We start from the raw sequence: 19,867 nt of genomic DNA on the forward strand, positions 1-19,867 counted from the left end.
GGGGGAACATGTAAAAGTCCACACAGAAAGGTCCCGGCAGGTGGTGGAATCAAACTCAGGACCTTTTTGCTGTGAGGCAACAGCATTAAGCCTTGCCCACTTTGATCTATCCGTGAGAAAAAAACTAAAATCACTTGAAATGTTTTCAGAGGCATTTCAGAATGAGAGCCTTCCATGTTCTTCTAATTATTACCTCCAAAATCAGAAAATATGGGGCCAACAAGACTGAACTCCAATATTACCTTAAAATATAACAGATTTCATACTTTGCATAAAAGGAATTGTTGATAATGAGCTGAATATAATTCATAATCTAGAAGGTTTTTTTTCATTTGTTATTACATTATGATAATGCTGCAACTTTATACAAAATTACAAAAAAACATGCTCAAAATACGGGATTATCGACGAGGTTATTCTTGGAGGGAAAACATCACTAATGGCAGAGTGTTACCTGTAACTCCTGAGGGAGTCCCTGGGAAGAGGTCATTTCTCATGAATAGTAGAGCATTTCACTGCAAGGTGATTCTTGGTGTGAACCTCCTGGTTGGCTGGAGCCTTCTTGTGTGGGGATTGCATGTTCTCCTCATGCCTCTGTGGGTTTTCCAGTTTCCTCTCACAGTCCAAAACACATGTCGTTAGGTTAACTGGATGAAAGTGCAGACGTCCAGAGAGTAGGGGAGACCGGGGATAGTTGTAACATTTTTGACATTTCTGTCTGTAAATTGAAGCTCTTTTAAGGTAGTGGATTCAAAATGTAATGCAAAGTATTTACATGTCTCTGCTATTAAATAGTGCAGCTACTTTCTCTGCAGCACAATTACCCATTGCATGGTATGGTCTCAAACACGAAGAGTGAAATGTTACAATTAACCCCATAGTCTGGGTTAGTTGTAACATATCCTGGGGTGAGATGTAACACAATGAAATAAGGGTACTGACAAAATATTAACATGTAATCTTTGTTTATTCAACACATGGATGCACTTACATCCATTTATGTAGCTGTGTGTGTGTGTGTGACAGAATGCAGAAATCTAGCTTTTGAACATATTCCAACCCCCCCAAAAAAGACAAATTATGGAATTTTCTGTTTTCTGCAACTGAATATTTCATTAATTTTGGTTGGTCTTCCTTGAGTTTGGCCTCATTGGCTCAGTGGGCATTATAACCTACAACTCTTGCACCAATTTTGAACATAACAATGAAGATGAAAAAATGTAGTTGTTCACCAGCATCGCAATTCCATTACTTTTTATCCTGGCTTACCTTGGTGTGGTTTGCAAAGTGCTTCAGAAAGATGAGGAAATCTGTTTCTTGCACCCATCCTGATTTATTTCCACTACCAGTACTTCCTACTGGTCCATCTCTGACACAGAGGTCTGCATAATGTATGTGTGGGAACACAAACAGTGGAGGAATTGTGTTGCAAATGGCATTAACCACATATACAAAGGTGACCAGTGAACCTCTCTCTGCTGATGTCGTTGCCCCAACTTGTTTAATATAAGTTAAAGTAATAGTGTGGCAACTTGTAACATTTGCATTGTTACAACTAACCCAGACTGTTGCTGTTACAACTGACCCAGACTCCTATAGCCATGAACTAGCTAACATTACAGCCAACGGCTAAAACATTAGCACTAAAGACCTACACAGAATATATCCCCATAGACATACAAATAACATAATTTAAATTTGATGAGTTTAACTGCAAAGCAGATAATGCTATTAGAAATTGAAATAAAGTAGAAAAACTTACTTTTTCGCATACAAATTACTTTTTTTCATGTTAAATTGTCTGTTTGACAAATGTGCTGATTTTTCACATGTGATAGCAGAACTGAGTTGGGCATGCACAGGATGAGTCACATCATTTGAAACTTAGCCCTGATTGGAGAAATTGGAAGTGTTACAACTGACCCACGTTACAACTATCCCCGGTCTCCCCTACCTCAGCTGGGACAAGCCCCTTCCCCCGGTGTTGCATTGCAAAGATTGAAAACACTGGACAACAACTTTAACATTTCATCTAGCCCTTGGCACTGATGGCTAATCACTAACCTTTGCATTAATTAAACCTTCTGGATAAAAATAAATAGTCACTCATCCGCTTTAGCTTTTCTTCTCTCATGGATTTTTTCCCCTTTACATTTTTCCTCACATCCTTTTTGAACAAGAGCAAGAAAAATCTCCCCACATAACACGTTCATTATAACAGAAACTTTTCCTAATTTTACTAAGTAGCACACAGTTTTGCATCTCTTAAGGCAGTGACAGTGATGGTGTGGTGTTTTGAAATATCTGTCATCTTTTTTTCCCTCTTTTTAAATCCGTTTCTTCTCTCTGTTTATGATGCTGTGACATTTAGAGGCAAAACCTATCATGATATCATTTCGAGACATCTGTTAGTATTCATCTTTGATTTTTCTCTATCTCTCCCCCACACACGCGTGAGCGCGCACACACACCGCACGCAGTCATGCCCTACAGAGGCTGCCATTGTGAATCCAGAGCACAGCATGGCAATCCGTTAATTACACAGCTCCCAAAGTTCAATGTTTCAGAGGCCATAACTACAAAGGAAAGAATGGAAATGTATAAATAATGAATTCGGCATTCTCTGTGATTAAAGCTGAATATCAAACCAATCAGACAGTCGTTGCAGCCGCTATCTGATTATCATTCTCTGGCTTTTTTTTTTTCTTTCTCCGGCTGGAGTGATGCTCACTTTCCTCAGCTTTCATGCAACACCAGGGAAAACAGAAAAGGCGAAAAACAAAATAAGCATGAAATATTTGTTATTCATGAGTTCATTTTATTCAGATTTCCCTCTGTGTGATAGTTCATATCTCGCCCTAATATGGTTTCATGCAGCCGAAGTCTCCAGTGTGGCTCCGTAGATGGTTTTTGTCTCGAGGAGAGACAAAGAGATGACTTTGAACTGTTTGCACAGAAAGTGTGAGAACACAAAACTCTTCCACTCTCACTCTGACTCACAAGGTCATGCACACAACGAGGAGTGTCACATGTGGGCCTGCATCGCTTGACTCAGATGATTGATATATTGCAGCTCAATTTAAAACACTTTCTCGTTGCACTGCAGCACCTTCCAACCTCAGTCCTCCCACAGCACATGACTGTTTTTTGCATTGAACAAAAAATATATTTCAATCAATAAAACTTCAGGCAGTAGCCTTTTTTCCCATTCCATTCCTTGTTCTTACAACCTCTCCTTTTTACCTTTTCCCCCTCTTCTCTGGTCATGTTTATCTTTTTCCATCATTCCCTGCACTCTTGTTTCTTCCTCTGTTCCCTCACTTTCTTTCTCAAAATACGACTAGGTAGAAATATTTAAACTTGTTGTGGAAGATTTTGGACCAGAGTGATGGACAGCTTCTCCATCGCTATTATCAAAGCAAAATGAGGAAATATCTTTTGGAGAGAACCATCCCATTTCTCCAGTAGAATTCCAGACGATATAATAAGGTGCAGTGTACAGTAGCTAATGGCAGTTCAGTGGCCTAATATTCACCAATACCATTTTCTATTGGTCTGTATTTGTACAGTTTTCAAATAGAAATCCATTTTCTGGTCTGGTTGTAATCAGACTTTGATTAGGATGGGGTTTGACAGAGTCCCTAATTAAAATCATAGTGTTGCCAAATTTACATTTTTTTTTAAGGGGTTTGGTTTAGTATTGTGTCAGTTGGTGTTTGGCCCTGCAACATATTGGCAATCTTTCCACAATGTGTGATTACTCAGACAGTGAGGATAGGTGCGAGCATCCCCTCTGGGATGGATGGATGTTAGCCCTCCATGAGCAAACCCCCATTTAGACAAAAATCCTGAAAACACGGGTATTATGGATAGATATTGGATGCAGGTTTCATTTATCATCTGTTGCCAATTTAAAGGGTAAAAAAAGCAAATTCATGCTCATGCCTTGAAATAGTTGTTTTTGGTACTAGATCGCATTTATGGATCCCGCAGAAAATAAGCAATTGTGTTGCTATATCATAATTCAACAGTAAAAAGTTGACATCTAAAGTGGGGTTGGCTGTTGTTTCCACCAGTGTTTTCCCAGTTCATGTTTTTTGCATTTTAAACAATATATTTTAGTGTAACAATAGTTTTGTGCTATGCCCACTGGTTGTAATTAATTCAACTTTATTTCTTAGATATTTTTTCTCTCATTTTGGCATAGCAATTTTATATAAATACCCATGAACCTTTGCTTTGTTTGTTATGGAAAAGTGCAAGGGAAGTGAATCAAAATTGTAGGGAGAATTCAATACGGTTCTAAGTCAATTAGAATAAGCTGCAGACTGTTTTTCCCCAGTAGTATAATGTTGGTCCTCTTGAGTTTAAAGCCCAGTGATTGGAAGTTACTTGCCAAAAGTTACCTTGAGTTGTAATTAGTTTGCGAGAGTGCACTAATAAGTGTTAAATTGGTTTCTGTTGGTGGGATACAGGATCAGCATCGTTCTAAATCAAACCCTCTCTCAGTGGTCATATATAATACCATCGCTATTCCTTAATATTCTCTCTGCTTAAAGTGATCAGAATTCCTCACAGGGCTACAGGGCTCTGTTACCAGAGTCAAAGGAATTGCTATTACAGGGCATTTACTGGAATGATCAATGTTGTCTTTGTGAGAAGGATGAGAACGATGAGAGTGGCGTAAACACTTTGTACTTTCTCCAGAAATTGTCTAGTTTTGCAGAGACCAAGTGGAAGCTTAAAGGTGAGTTCTGAAACCTTGTACATGTCCCATTAATGTGGAGTGTTGCAATTCACTCCCTTTTTTGTGCGGTCTTTAATGGTTATACAACGATGCAGCCGACTACATTTGCCTTTAAATGTATTAACCTTAAGTGACTGCATAGCAAATTTATTTTTTCAAGCTCAAAGATACAAAGTACAAAGATTGAGCTATTTGGCCACAATGATGAGGTAGTAGAGTAGTAAAAGTGAGCCTTTCCACCCTAAAAATATACCAACTGTCAAGCATGATGGTGGTAGGTATACTCTCATGCTGCTTTGTTCCCAGTGGTGCTGGTACATTGTTTTTCCCCATTCACTGTGCAAAGGAGGAAGACTACCTCCAAATTCTTCAACTTCCCCTCAAACCAAAGGAAGCTTATGCATAAGTTCGATAAGAAAGATCTGTAGTCACACATCTGTCTGCTTCCCAGGTGTTGGCAGTTAATCTAAGCTTTATAGATTAGCTGCCAACTAACTTCCACTTTCCAACAGTGTCAAGCGGATTGTGACATCACTGGTCTAGTCCAATCATCTTTCTGCCACCCTTCTTCAGGCCAATCGGCCTTCACTCAGCGTACTTTAAATCTTTGTGCTTTGTGCAGCCCACATCCTCCACATCTCCACCTCTCCCTCACCACTCAGGCTCCATTTAAGCCTCCATCTTCATCTCCAGCACCACTTGTGCACGCAGTTCAAGCTACTAACAAATACTACAGATGCAATGCACATAAACCTGCATTTGCTAATAGTGCTAAGTAACTGACTAATAATATATAAACATTTCCTACACCTAAACTGAAACATAAGCTTCTTAGATGCCAAATTATTATAAGCCATGTTGTTATAAGCCAAATTATTAATTAGAAAAGGCATTTAAACTGCACTAAACACACGAAGCGTTCCAACAGTTCCAGTTCAGTGGAACGGATTTGAAGCAGTGCATCAGAGTAGACTGGCGGCTGGCTACAACTCCAGGATTGAGCCATATAGGCTATAAGCTTTTTTTTGTTTGCTTTTTATAAATTCCCATAAATGAATATGAAGGCTCAATTCATTTTGAAGAAAGTGGCTATTACCTTATTTGTTCTATGGGTGGTATGAGGATCTATGGTGCTGTTGCATGCTGTGTGAAGAACTAACTTTAACTCAAAACTCCTACAGAGCTGTTTGATTTAATTTTTTTTCATAAGCTGAAAAAAAACCTGTTGAAAATTGGCTTCACACTGTCACACAAATGTCAGCCCAAACCCATTAATGCTGTTATTTGTTTAGAGGCTGATGAAGGTATTAAGGCAGCAGTGGAGAGGAAATAAGGTGGTAAATGAGTGGAAGGCCGGCTGTTATCTGCTCAGTATGAAGCAAACAGCACAGAGAGAGGACATAAAAGATTGAATTTGTCGAAAATGGACTACACAGGTCTGTATTGTCAACAACCCAGATCCAAAGTCATTTTCTTATTTACCTCATACTTGTGCTGAGATAATCGAGTAAAATTTGGAGTCACAAACGTCCTCCTCCATTTCCTCCTCCGTGTGTCTGAAACCATCAACTGAATGTGGGACACTGATTACCTTAAAGCTACAGCTTGTGATTCCATTACCTCACATCAACTCCAGTTCATCAGGGTTTTTTAAAAAAAATAATCTTTATATATATGTATTATGATTAGCTCAGGCATTTTCATTACAATGAATGTCTGTTTTGTAAATGAAACTATGTGCTCACCAGTGCAAGCTTGTTTCGTCTCATTTTATTTCATCTAAAATTTAAAAAGACAAACTGATACTTACATCGTTGCAGTTGCATGATGACAGTGGCAGTACACATTTAGATTAACAGAAAAAGGGTTCTGCACTCCACGACACTCCTACATGGGAAAGTAACAGCGTGGTCAGATCCTGAGGGGAAAGATGACACAGCAGCAGGACTAAAGAAAAACCTCTGCAACGGCAGCATTCAACACCCTGGGAGGAAAACACATTAGGCATGCTAAGATATGCACAAGGGATCCTTTGGTGTTGCCATCTTGATGCACTGTCTACCTTAAGATAACAGTTCTTTTATTTAAAGTGCAATAAAGTCCACATTAGGAAGTTGTGAGATGGCAGGCTGAAAAATGACACTCACCACAGTGCAGTTAAAAGTAACACCATGATGAGATGGGAGTGACAGATGACTGCCGTGACTTGATATGTCTCATATCTCTGATGGCAGTGGCTGTAGCAAAACAATATGTGTAATATGTGACTCCTTGGAGCACTAACAAAGTTGTGACTGCAAGGTACTAACTTGCCTTGGTGCTGAAATGATGGTGTAACCCATTTATTGAACAACAAAGCCAAGAGCCTGCAGCCACACTAGCCCACTTAGTGCTAATTTGAAGTTTTAACAGTTCTATTCATCATGTTTGTCTTGTGTTATCATGCTACCATGGTGATGTTCACCCATTAGAGACAAGATGCAGCTAACGTGGATTAGTCAGCTCACTGAATGGTACATGAATAACATCAATTATTTTGTTCATTTTTGATTTTCAGTGACATTTTACTTTAACTCTTATTTCATGGCATCAACATAGAGAAAGGTTCGGCTTAAAGTTGGGGTAAACCCTAAAACATAAAAGCCTGAACTACTGATGTCAATGGTTTGGTAGCAATGCTCTTAAATGGAGAAATGGGATATGGAAAATCTATAGGGATATAAAAAAGTAACATAAGTAACTTGTAATGAATTAATCTGGCCTCATTTTATTACCACTCACTGCCAGTTACTATAACAGAGTTGCCATATATTTTGTACCATTGATTGTGCTATAAGATGATGTGATGGCCCTCATGCCTGGGCTAGAATTGCTGTCTGTTTTTCCCTTTGTGTTGATTTGCAGGTTCTTGCTAGGCAGATTTAACCAAGCGTGCCTGGCCAGTCCTCCTGCATCATATAAGAGCTGTCAGTCTTTGCCCTTACTCATTCATGTTTCTTTTTGTCTAATAAATTCAGGACCCTGACAGTGACCACATCCTGTAATGAAACATCAGTGAGGTATTTGGTGTTTATTCAGACTGTTTATGATGTTTTGTGAAGTAATGATTGCTGAATATAAAGTCTCTCTCTCTCTCTCTCTCCCAGCCAAAGCAGCTGCCTGTTGTTTGCCACTTTGTATTTTGCTCCTAAAATGTGATCTGTGGCTTCCCTGGCAGAGAATAATCCTTCCAGTGCCCAGCTAGCATGAGGTTTCAATTTAGGCTCTGAACCCCAATTAGCGGTGATGTGATGCCCCTCAGCTTGTGATTTAGGCTGTTAAGATAGGTGTACTCTTACATAAACATCAAGCCTTCGGTCTGATCCAATAAAAACAAAGGGCTGTGAGGCTGACAGCCACCTTCTCTGCTGTCAGAGAGCGAGCCACCTCACACTGTGCCTGTAATCACTGAGCAGGATCCCTCCACAGTGGCAATCTGACACAGAGCTTATTCACTCTGAAGCTTTCGTTTCTCCTTCAGTCTCCAAGGCTCTTTCACTCCATCTGTGATCAAGCAGGAACTGAATGCTGAAGTCGATACAAATGTAGGTTAACCTGGAGAAAATCTGCCTCTATACGCTAACACTTTTCCTAGTTAAGTATTTTAATACACTATGATTCCCAGCTGGACAAACTGAAATAAATGTAAATTGACCTTAGAAGTCCCAAGAATATTTGGACCAGACGGTCCTTGTTGGCTCATTACAAGCTTCTGCGACTTGGCTCTGCTGCATTTTTAGGCATGGCCAGTGGAAAAAATTCCAAAAGCTGCCTTGAGATGGAATCCTCTTGGAAAGCAAAAGACGGGCAGGCTTCAGGCCACCTGGTGTAGGGACGTTCATGGGGTGACGCAAATGCTCAAACCCAAGTCGGTGACAAGTAGAGAAAACTTATTGCAGCCTTGTGTCACACTAGAGACAGTATGCAAAAGATGAATATAGTCCTTTTTGGCTCCTCTGTGTTGTTGTGTGTATCCACAGCAGTGTTCTGAGCTAAATGCTCAATTATACGACTGACAGAGGCACAGTTACCATCTTAATCCTGGTTTAAAACACGAGTTTAAACCTGGAAAAGTCAAAACACTACCAGTAGTCCTGGTGTGACTGAAGTTCTTGATTGGGATCAAAACCCAGGTGGTATATGTGAGGAGGGAACCTGTGACCACCAGGACTGTTAGGAGGTGGTCAGAGGAGGCAATAGCGGAACTACAGGGCTGTTTCGAGGTGACCGACTGGGAAACACTCTGTGAGCCTCACGCCGAGGACATCAATGGGCTTACTGAGTGTATCACAGGCTACATAACTTTCTGCACCGACTCCATTGTTCCAGCTCAGACTGTTCATTGTTACCCAAATAACAAGCCGTGGGTGACTAAGGACATCAAAGCCCTCCTCAACAACAAGAAGAGGGCTTTCAGAGGGGGCAACAAAGAGGAGGTGAGGAAGGTCCAGGTGTTACTAAAGGACAAGATCAGAGAGGCTAAGGACAATTACAGGAGGAAGCTGGAGTGGAAACTCCAGCAGAACAGCATGAGAGAGGTGTGGAGGGGCATGAAGACCATCACTGGATTCAGGCCAACCAACAGCAGGGGAGCTGAGGGAGGTGAGAATAGAGCCGACGAGTTGAATCTGTTTTTCAATAGATTCGACACCACAGTGTCTGCTCCCACCCCCACAACCTCACCTGCAGTCAGCCTGGAATCCAGAGCCACACCACTGTGCCAGCCTCTCTCTTCACATGTTGCCTCCTGTGAGATTCCTGACACCCCTCCCCCACCCATCACCTTCACTCAATACCAGGTTGAGATGCAAATGAGGAGACTTCACTCAGGCAAGTCTGCTGGACCAGACGGAGTGAGTCCCCTTGTCCTCAAGACCTGTGCCCCCCAGCTGTGTGGAGTCTTTCATAAACTGTTTATGCTGAGTCTGAGTCTGCAGAGGGTCCCGGTGATGTGGAAGACATCATGCCTCGTCCCTGTACCAAAGACGCCTCGTCCCAGTGGCCCCCAGGATTACAGGCCCGTGGCACTGACCTCCCACATCATGAAGACCCTGGAAAGGCTCATCCTGGACCAGCTGCGACCCATAGTAAGACCACATCTGGATCCCCTTCAGTTCGCTTATCAGCCTCGTCTCGGAACAGAGGACGCCATCATCTACCTGCTCAATCGTGTCTACACCCATCTGGACCAGCCGGCGAGCACTGTGAGGGTCATGTTTTTTGACTTTTCCAGTGCTTTCAACACCATCAGGCCGACCCTCCTGGGTGATAAGTTAGCAGCGATGCAGGTGGATGCTTCTCTGGTGTCCTGGATTGTTGATTACCTGACAGGAAGACCACAATATGTACGTCTCCCACAGTGTGTGTCTGACAAGGTGATTAGCAACACAGGGGCACCACAGGGGACTGTCCTCTCCCCCTTCCTCTTCACCCTCTACACCACAGACTTCAGCCACTGCACAGAGACCTGCCATCTTCAGAAGTTTTCTGATGACTCTGCGGTGGTTGGATGCATCAGCAGGGATGATGAGACAGAGTACCGGGCTGTGGTCGACTCCTTTGTCACGTGGTGTGAGCAGAATCATCTGCAGCTCAACGTGGCAAAGACCAAGGAACTGATCGTGGACTTCAGGAAGACCAGGAAACACTTGAACCCTGTTTCAATCCAGGGGGTCAGTGTTGACATTGTGGAGGACTATAAATACCTTGGAGTACACATTGACAATAAACTGGACTGGGCTAAAAACACCACAGCACTTTACAGGAAGGGCCAGAGTCGTCTCTATTTTTTGAGGCGACTGAGGTCCTTCAACATCTGCCAGAAAATGCTGAGGATTTTCTATGAGTCTGTTGTGGCCAGTGCGATCCTCTATGCTGTTGCATGCTGGGGGAGCAGGCTGAGGGTCGCAGATGCCAACAGACTTAATAAACTGATCCGTAAGGCCAGCAATGTTGTGGGGATGGAGCTGGACTCCCTCAAGGTGGTGTCGGAGAGGCGGATGCTGTCCAAGATAAAGACAATGTTGGATAACACCTCCCACCCACTCCATGACATGTTGATCAGTCACAGGAGCTCGTTCAGTGAGAGACTGAGATTACCGAAAAGCACCACTGAACGACACAGGAAATCATTCCTGCCTGTGGCCATCTCCCTGTACAACGCATCCACTTAACACACTGTTTGCTGCTACAACTACACATGTTTCTTTTCCAACTATTTATTTATAAGTGACTTATGTATGTATGCATGTATATATATGTATATATTGTACTATTCTTAGTTAGTGTATTGTCTGTCTTGTCTTAATGTTGGTTTAAAATGGAGCACTGTAACAAAAAATAATTTCCCCCAGGGATCAATAAAGTATTCTGATTCTGATTCTGATATAAAAGACAACTGCAGCAATCCTGGTCTGTGGATTAGCATTAGCATTAGCAAACCCAATCTTTCACATTTTAGTTGTTGGCCTGTTTATTGTTTAGTGTAGCCAGAAGTCATCATGTTTAAACTAGAGGATGGAGAGATATATAAGGTATTTCTAGCTAGCACCGTTAGCTAGGTGCATCATACAGGTAGGTACATAATAAATTCTAGTAGTTTATATTTTACAATTTAAATTACTCTCTGGGTTAAGCACAGACCTCTTGGAAGATCCTTTAGCACATAACAGCAAAGCTCAGATACCAGAACTGAAATGCATTCGAGCGCAGGCCGGGGGAAGCGATGGTAGAAAAACAAATGTGACATCTTGTGTTATTGTTGCTGTGCCCACACGTGTCGCTGTCAGTTTATGTCAGGGCTGAAAAACCGACTGCAGAAATTAGATATGAGTGGTTACTCTGAATTGAGCACGAAAGGCGGCAGTGGAAATGAGGCTGTACACGTCTTCAGCCCAGAAATATTTGCACTGTCTGCTTGTCTTTTATCTGTTTTATATTTTATCCACCTGTGTTCCTGTGCCTCCTAGTCACTGTCCAAACTCCACTTGCTTTCACAGTCTTTCTGCCTTTATTTCTTTCTCTGGTGTCTGGATCCTTTTTATGGTACATATGCTCCATTCTCTTTTTACTTTCTCCTGTTTTTTGCTTTCCTTTTCATTTAGAGTCCTTATGTTGGCCGGATGAATTCATTGGCTCAGTTAAATATAGATTACAGTGTTTTGAATCTGAAACACAGATCATTCCTCCTTCCTGTTTTCTATAGGTTTCTATTCATGCACTGGACTATTTTAGTGGTCTACCCATTTTTTTCTATTTGCTGGAATACATTTCAAAAGGCTTTTTCTTGTCATATCACTTATGATCTGTTACAAATTCTGCAGCAAAGTATTCGAATTCCCTGAACGTAAACCTGGAAAAAGTGTGAGTGATTGTGGGGATTATTAAAGTGCATCACTTCACCTTTTTATCTCCCCTTCTCCTCCCCACATCTAATTTTCTCTGCTGTCCATTATTATCTCTCTTCTCATCACCTCAGCTCAGCAATCTGACCATGTGCTCATCGCTCACTTTTCTTTTTTTGCCACTTTAATCTCTTGTCTATTTGTACTTGATTTAATAGCTTCTATCTGACTTTGTACCCTCAAAGATAGGAAAGATTAGGAATGAGTATAGAATTTTAAACGGAACCTCATGGAGTTAAAATAGTCTTTGAATACTGAGTAAACAGCTTGGCATTCACACATTAACACGACAGATATGAGCTGCTGATATTTGTACACAGAATCTGTATTTTCTCTTCAGCGCAAATTGAGGTAAAACATTTGGAGCTCATTCACACATCCACACACACAGATGCTCACACACACAGTGAGCTACCATGCAAGGTTTGGCCCAACCATCAGGAGCAGCACGGAGCTCAGAAGCTTGGTTAAAATAACTGCTGCTAAGCATCAGTGCTCATGGAAGGGACTACAGGCAACAGATGATCGGCACACAAAGTAGGTGATTTAAACATTATTTTCTGTCTCCAGAGTTGACCAGATTTACGGCATGTGATGCTACGTATTGTTCGGTTTTTAAAAAAAATGCGAGCTGGCAATGAAAAGCTCCAAACTCACACTCATGAGTGAAAACAAGGTAAGAATTTAGCATGTTGGCAAAAGGAGTCCAACCAATAACTGTATGTTAGTCAACAGCTACTGTAGCTGCTAGCTTTTGTTTTAATATGGGCCGACTGACTCTCTCTATTAAAGAATTACTTAACCCAAACCCCTAGGCTTAACCTTAACCCTCATCCTAAGAGATTCTAAAAGAGAGAGAGAGAGATGAATGATTGTATTTGGGGTCTAACTCCAATGACCCTCCATGGCAGAATGGAATCCAGCAGGGACAGGACCCCCAAGAGTCTGGACGCTGGTGGTGACAAAGATGAAAATTTGAGCCTTGGATGGAGCTCTGAGTGACTTGGGTGAGCGTGCATGAGTCAGTTTCTGGAAGGGAGAATGATTTAAACCACGCAGAGTGGCATGTGTGTATACATGTATGTGTGTGTGTATTTATACATACTATACAGTTATCTTGGTCTCCTGCCCTCCTGCTTTCTTTTTGTCAGACAAATTAACATGACAACTTGAAAAACTTGCTAAAAGTATGACAATAATGCAAGAAAGTCAGTAAAAGCTCGGAGATTAGGCAACTAAATTTGCTCTATTGCCAAAGCTGCTCTTAGAATAAATCTTCATCCTCTTACTTTCCAGGCTCTTCAAATGTCAAAAACTCTTCCTACCTGTTTCTCGTTGTGTAATCCTTTCATGCTGGGGAAAAAGGATTAGTCACCTCTCGAGTCATTAACATATGTAGACGTCATGCCCCTTTCCCAGTATTTCACCAGACTCTGCTCGGTGTGCTCATCCAGACTTGGACACAATAATGATCTTGCGCTTCTAAAACTTTTTCTCATCTCTGTTCTTTAAAGCAGCAAAGACGATGATGAATGTTGTTGTCATTTCTCTACATAGCTCAAGTTTTAGTAGAAGACAAATCGATGCAAAATCCGTGCAGCCTAGTCTGGCTCCATGTATCCCTGCAACGGCACAGACACGACGACCCGCATGAGAATCACCAATGGGCCCCATTCATCAATCAGAACCAGCTGAAAACAACCAAAATCAATTCAGCATCAGTATTTTAGAGTGTGTAATGATTCTAAAAATAAATGTTCTGACCTTTATTTAATCAATGCAGGGAGATAAAACTCACTTTTCTTGTCATTGTCACCTTGGCGCTGCACAGTCCTCAGAGCCCACACTACAGCATCGGGGACCATTTGAGGAAACTATGAGGAATCTCAATGAGGAGGAATCTCAATGCATTCTTGATGTGAAAATGTTCCTTTTACACATGTACGTGTTTTCACAGATCTGGTTAGAAGCATTCAAAGTCAACAAATTGTTGCACCTGAAAACGGTCTTTTTTCCTTTTGGTTCTAGTCTGTGTTTTCATTCTTTATTTCATCGCTATTTGAAGTATGTCTTAGAAAACCTTCCTGAAAGACTTTTGCTACAAAAGTTGACCATGGTTAAATTCTTAAATGATCAAAGACATCATACGCTCATCAGAAGAACCACCTGGAGGCATTGGTTATGTTTTTTTTTTAACCAAACTGTCTGACGCAACAGTTGTTAAATTCAAAGTATGTCAGTAATGTCTCAATAAAGCCCTCACCCGGTCCAAAAAAATGTTTTTATACCTTATAACTAGGGCTGGGCCATATTATACCGTTCACGGTAATACCGGTATAATGTTAGGCAACGATAGGAAAATGAAATATCGCGATAGAATGGGAGTAAAACGCGCATGCGCAGTGCCTTTGTTTTCATACGCACATGGCCGATTGTTGAGTGAAACAGATGAACCAGAATTGGTTTGTAAAAATGGTGCAACTTCCGTGATGTGGAACTGGTTTGGTGTTTGTCCGTCAGATACACAACAAAGCACATTTTTTTGCAGAACATGCAAGCGGCCGTTGTTATTGTCATATTTGTCAGACTAAAATGCTCTTAAATCTGGGAGTAATCTGGGTCCTAAACTCCGTATGCTTCAGGTCAAACAACACTGTAGCATCACTTAGAGTTAAAAACTATCTCAATTCTTTCATCTTTAATAAAACGATCAGCATTGCTGCTTTACCAGGTGTAACTATAAAGTTTAACTTCCAGGCATCCATGAAAACAAAAGTTATTACATTTAACGGAGTTAGAAGTTAGCAGGAAGCTAGCGGAAGTTAGCTCGCTAGTTTCGCTAGTTACCTAAGCATGATATTGCATGTTCTGACTGAGAGATTTCTGAAAAAAAATCAAACGTACAGCTCTGCTATCACTTCCAACATAAATGAAGACAGGAAACTAAACAGCAGTGACGTTTGTAGGGTTACTGAAGTTGGGCTAGCTGGTATATAATGATGTGCTACGTGATCGCTAGCGACACAGCTATGTTAGCATAACATAAACAGTGAAGCTGGAGGATGAACACTAACACTTTTCCACTTATAAAAGTTAACGTGAAGGTTCTTCATGGTTAGAGACAAATGCAATCGCATGGCAGGATGCTGTAAACGGACCAAACTTCAGTCAGGAGAACAACTGAGACAATCCATCCACAATACGAGGTTAGTCATTAATATACTGCAGCAACATGGAAATAGAGCAGCTGCCAGAGAATTCAACATTAATGAATCAATGGTACAGAAGTGGAGGAAGCAAGAAGAATGAGTTTAATAAAGTTTGATTTATCTGACTGCTTTGTTTCACTTAATGTGCCTTATAAACCCGTGCACCTTATGGTCCGAAAAATGCGTACTGCACACTGCAGTTTAATGTTGCAAAGCACCTCTTTTTAACTTCAGTGGATATTATACATGGTTATGCTCAGGATATGTCAGCCCATTTCTACTGGAAATGCCTTTTGGTTAAACTTTCAGCAAGGAATTTGCATTTGCACTGTTACATTTTTATAAAGCTTTAATGTACATAAAACCAGCTTCTTGTTTAAGTGAAAATAAATGGAAGGTTGTCTTTTTGCGCTAGTAATGTTGTGGAGTTGTATTTTGTCTCGCATCAATTATATCGTCGGTTATATCGTTATCGCAAATTTTCAAATATATATCGTGATAAATATTTTTGGCCATATCGCCCTGCTCTACTTATAACACTTAGTTTTAGATAAAGACTATTTGATGTAAAATCAAAGGATAAAGTTTCATTTAAAACAGAGAAAAGCAAAACACCCGTGTTCATGTTTGCCAGGATCATACATCGCCTTCATTCATCCACGAGTCTGCCGCACATAAAAATGTAACTTGCCGTTACAGCTCCATCACCTCGAGTTTGGTGTCAGAGAAAGACATTTTGTTGTACTTGCACACCTCTTTTTGATTCAGTGACTTTCTGAAATCTCTAGCAATCTCTCCTTACCAGCAAAGGTAAGAAGTTGTGATTGAAAAGAGAAACTTTGTGCTATTTATGTTTGATTCCCTTTCTAAGTAATCTTTGAAAAGAGAAACTTCCTCCTGGCAGACGCATGCATGGGTCTCACTATATACTCATGCATCTGTCTACTGTATTTAACTGGGCTTAAGCAGAAGATGTGGACAACTTAACCAAAATAGTAGCTTACTGAGGTGTGGCTGCTGCTTGTGCACAAGCAACATCTTGGAACCACAAGTGAGAGTTGATCTAGCGGTCCCAGAGGTTTATCCATGGGACGTGGCTGACCCCCTACCACCAAGCCCAAACTCCCCGTGCATTGCAGCACTTATATAAGCAGACATCTACCAGCGACAGCTACTGACATGATGTATTCTTCTACAAATTTATAGCTTATTTTTCATTGAAGATGTTTCTAATAATGTTCAGAATCGAGACATGAGGGAAGGGTTAAGCTGGTGTCACCAAAGCAACACCAAAGACTTGTAGAGCACAGAGAAATGGACACATTTCACAGTATGCTGTTGTTGTTTTTACTGTAGTCTATAGGCCGAACTAAGAAAATATAAGGAAAGAAGCTGCTTTAAGCAAATGTCTGAGAACTGAGAAGAAAAGCAAAAACGGAGAGCTGGAGAGTACTAAAAAGCTTTGCTCTGATGTTCAACATCCAAAACAGCACCTGCATAACAGCTAGCATCAGTTACTCTCTACTCTTAGGAACACACACAGATGTTAGTGGTTTGGAGTTAAGCAGAACTACATTGTGGCGAAGTGTTAAGTCTGCACTATTGTTCTTCATTTGCTTTTTGTTTGAGTTGTGGAGAAGGAGAGCACAGGCAAGAACCCTATCCCACATTTAAGTTCCTTCTGCCTCCCGACAGTGAATTTGCACCTCTGTTTTCTCCCCACAGACGCTCCCACTAACAATGAATCAATCGATGACGGGCGCCGCTTCAGCCCAAGCTCTGTATCGTTTTGAATTTCATGGACCAGCTAAGTGTGTCTGTCTGTGGAGCTTGTTAGTTTGCTTTGAAGTGAGGTCTGACCGGAGATGTATTATCTCTCAGGCTGGAGTTGTATTATCCTTCACTGACCCAAGACCGAGATAATAAGACTGAGGGGCAAAGGGCTGATAGCTGAGAGAGAGAAGAAGGGCGACGCCATGGGAAACAAACACAATGTTATTTAGTCCCTTGTTCTTCCTTTTTATTATATTTGTTCATGCGGTGGCGTGTGTACGTTTTGCTTTTGTTTTTTTCGTTTCTTCCCATCTCTTATATTATTTTATGTGAGGCGATGATGCCTTCTTCACATTTTGCTGCAGGGAAAAATGTGTTATGATAGGCATGACCAAAGAATTTGTCAACATGTTTTTTTCCCCCCCATTTTCCTACAGGAATAACAGATTTATTGGCAGATGTGTAGATGTGCGTGGGTGTGTCTCTTTTTCAACAGCTGTGTAACTTTCCCATTAGCAAGGACGCCCCATGTTCATATGCATAAAACTATGCTTTGAGAACTATGAAACCTGGGTGTAATTGATGCTGCAGGTTATACGCCTGTGATACAGAACAAAATGCTGTGGATGAAGAGGGATGCTACACATACATAATGCAGTTTGTACAGATATTACAGAATTTGCATTACCAAAGGTTCAAATTTACTTACAAAGTTTTAATGCAATTTCTTAAATGGCTGTCCATTTGTATTCCCAGGGCATCAAATGAAGTACATTATATATTTGATATGACATTTAGTTTATTTTGCGAACCCATACTTGGCTAAGCCTTAAGACCACATGGCATCACTGTCATTACAACTCAGTATGTATTTGGACTATGTTGTCATCTGCATTTAGATGAATTAATGAGATAACCCAGCACTGCTTCACAGCAATGCCAGATGCAATATGATGTGGCCACCCTTGCATTGCTGTATTTAAAGGTAGTTGCAATTTAAGCCTTCATGTGTGAGACAGCCTTCCTCCTCCATCCGAAACTTTTGTCAGCGTGGGATGGAACAAAATGACGTGAGACAAGAAATTGCAAAACAAAAGGCAACCATATTCCCCACACCCCCATATAATTGTGCAGTTCAATGTGACAAACCCTCTGTACTCTTTGAAGATGCGTGGAATCAAAACCGTGACACTGTCATTGAAACGTCTTCCCATTTTGTTGTGTAATCTGAAGGAGCTGTTGGCCCAGAGAGCAAGCAGCACAGAGAGAGGGGGTATTAGTGAATTATGGGAGACAATTGGATTGTGTTTTTCTTTTTATAATGGTGCTGAGCCCAATAAAGAAACTTAATGGATATGTTTAGAGGAACACTGTGCTAATGTAATAGCCTGATCTGTCCCAGTTACAGCTCCCGAGTCTCAGGGAATGTTGATTATTTGCTAATTAACTGGAAATAAATATGAATATGAAAACAATTAGTATGCAGATAACATCAGTCTGGTTTGCACACCCTGAATACATTGCATCATCACTGAAACTTTTTTTTTCTCTTTTTTTACTCTCAGAAACCTAAAACCAGTCCTTTGATCAGCATGTTGCTGCTCGAGTGTTGTGACTGTGCAATTACATGAAAGCTCCCATAACACGGACACTATAAGTGTTCTTACCAAACCAGAACGTTCTCAGTCCTTCTCAGCCAACATGAAAAGTTTTGAGTTACGACACATCCCAGGAGACTCTGGGAGAAATGGGCCAACTTGCAAAAGCAATATCACTCCAGCCACGGATAAATCACTGAAACCTGAAAGCTATCAGAGTTAGCGGGTTGCTGGGGGAAATGATTATGGGATTAGCGCATGTGGAAAGTGTGTTTTTGCACCATCAGTCAGAGAAACTATTAAAGCCATACAGAACCTACAACAAGAAGTGACAAGGGGAGGAAATTAGAAAGCTGTGAGCACCAGACGTTTACGCTGAAGTTATTTAGGGAAGACGATCGCAACTAGAATGAGCAGCCTTTTCGCCCACCTGGTGCTCTGTCATCTCTGACGCTGATTGGTCACTGCCTCACACAGACTGAGAATGTCTTCGTCTCATCTGAGGGCAAAACTGAGAAAGCTATATGGATTGGATGTTAGGAAAGGGGGGGGGGGGGGGGGGGGGGGGTAAAAAAGATGCATGCTACAGCAAGGGGGAGTCAGGACGATGCGGGGGGGAGACATCGTCACCCCAACCCAAGAGATTGGACCAAGCCCCAAGTGCCCTGGGTGCAGGATCGCAGTGACACTCCCGGCTTAAAGAGGTGGTTAGAGGCGAGAGGCTTCTAGTATAAGTCCCCCCCATTATAAAACTATATAAAAGGACTTGATTTGATGATAACTTCATTTGTGTGTGATAACTGATTTGATGATAACTATTTATTCAACTATGGAGAATTTTTTTTTAAAAAATTAAGTCCCAGAAGCACAGACAGACGTTCATCCAAATATAGAAACCTTTTTATTTTACAATTTTCAGAAAAAAATATCATACAATTCAGTTTAATTGTACAGTTTGTTAAATACCTAAATACACCTTTACAGTTGCAATGTCAGTAGAAAAAAAATATTGGATATTTTTGAGATACAAAATGTACACTTCCCTACACATCAAAGCTCACACACCTACACAACATTGTGTGATGGGCCACGTTGGCC

General features: G+C 41.1%; 1 protein-coding gene across 1 annotated transcript in view; it reads right to left on the reverse strand.

The window, feature by feature from the left end:
* LOC113030056 (polypeptide N-acetylgalactosaminyltransferase 10-like) overlaps positions 1-19,867 on the reverse strand; it is a 512,613-nt gene that overhangs the window by 31,118 nt on the left and 461,628 nt on the right. The window lies entirely within an intron of this gene.

This window comes from Astatotilapia calliptera, chromosome 10, assembly GCF_900246225.1.
Source record: "Astatotilapia calliptera chromosome 10, fAstCal1.2, whole genome shotgun sequence".
Classification (NCBI taxonomy): Eukaryota; Metazoa; Chordata; class Actinopteri; order Cichliformes; family Cichlidae; genus Astatotilapia; species Astatotilapia calliptera.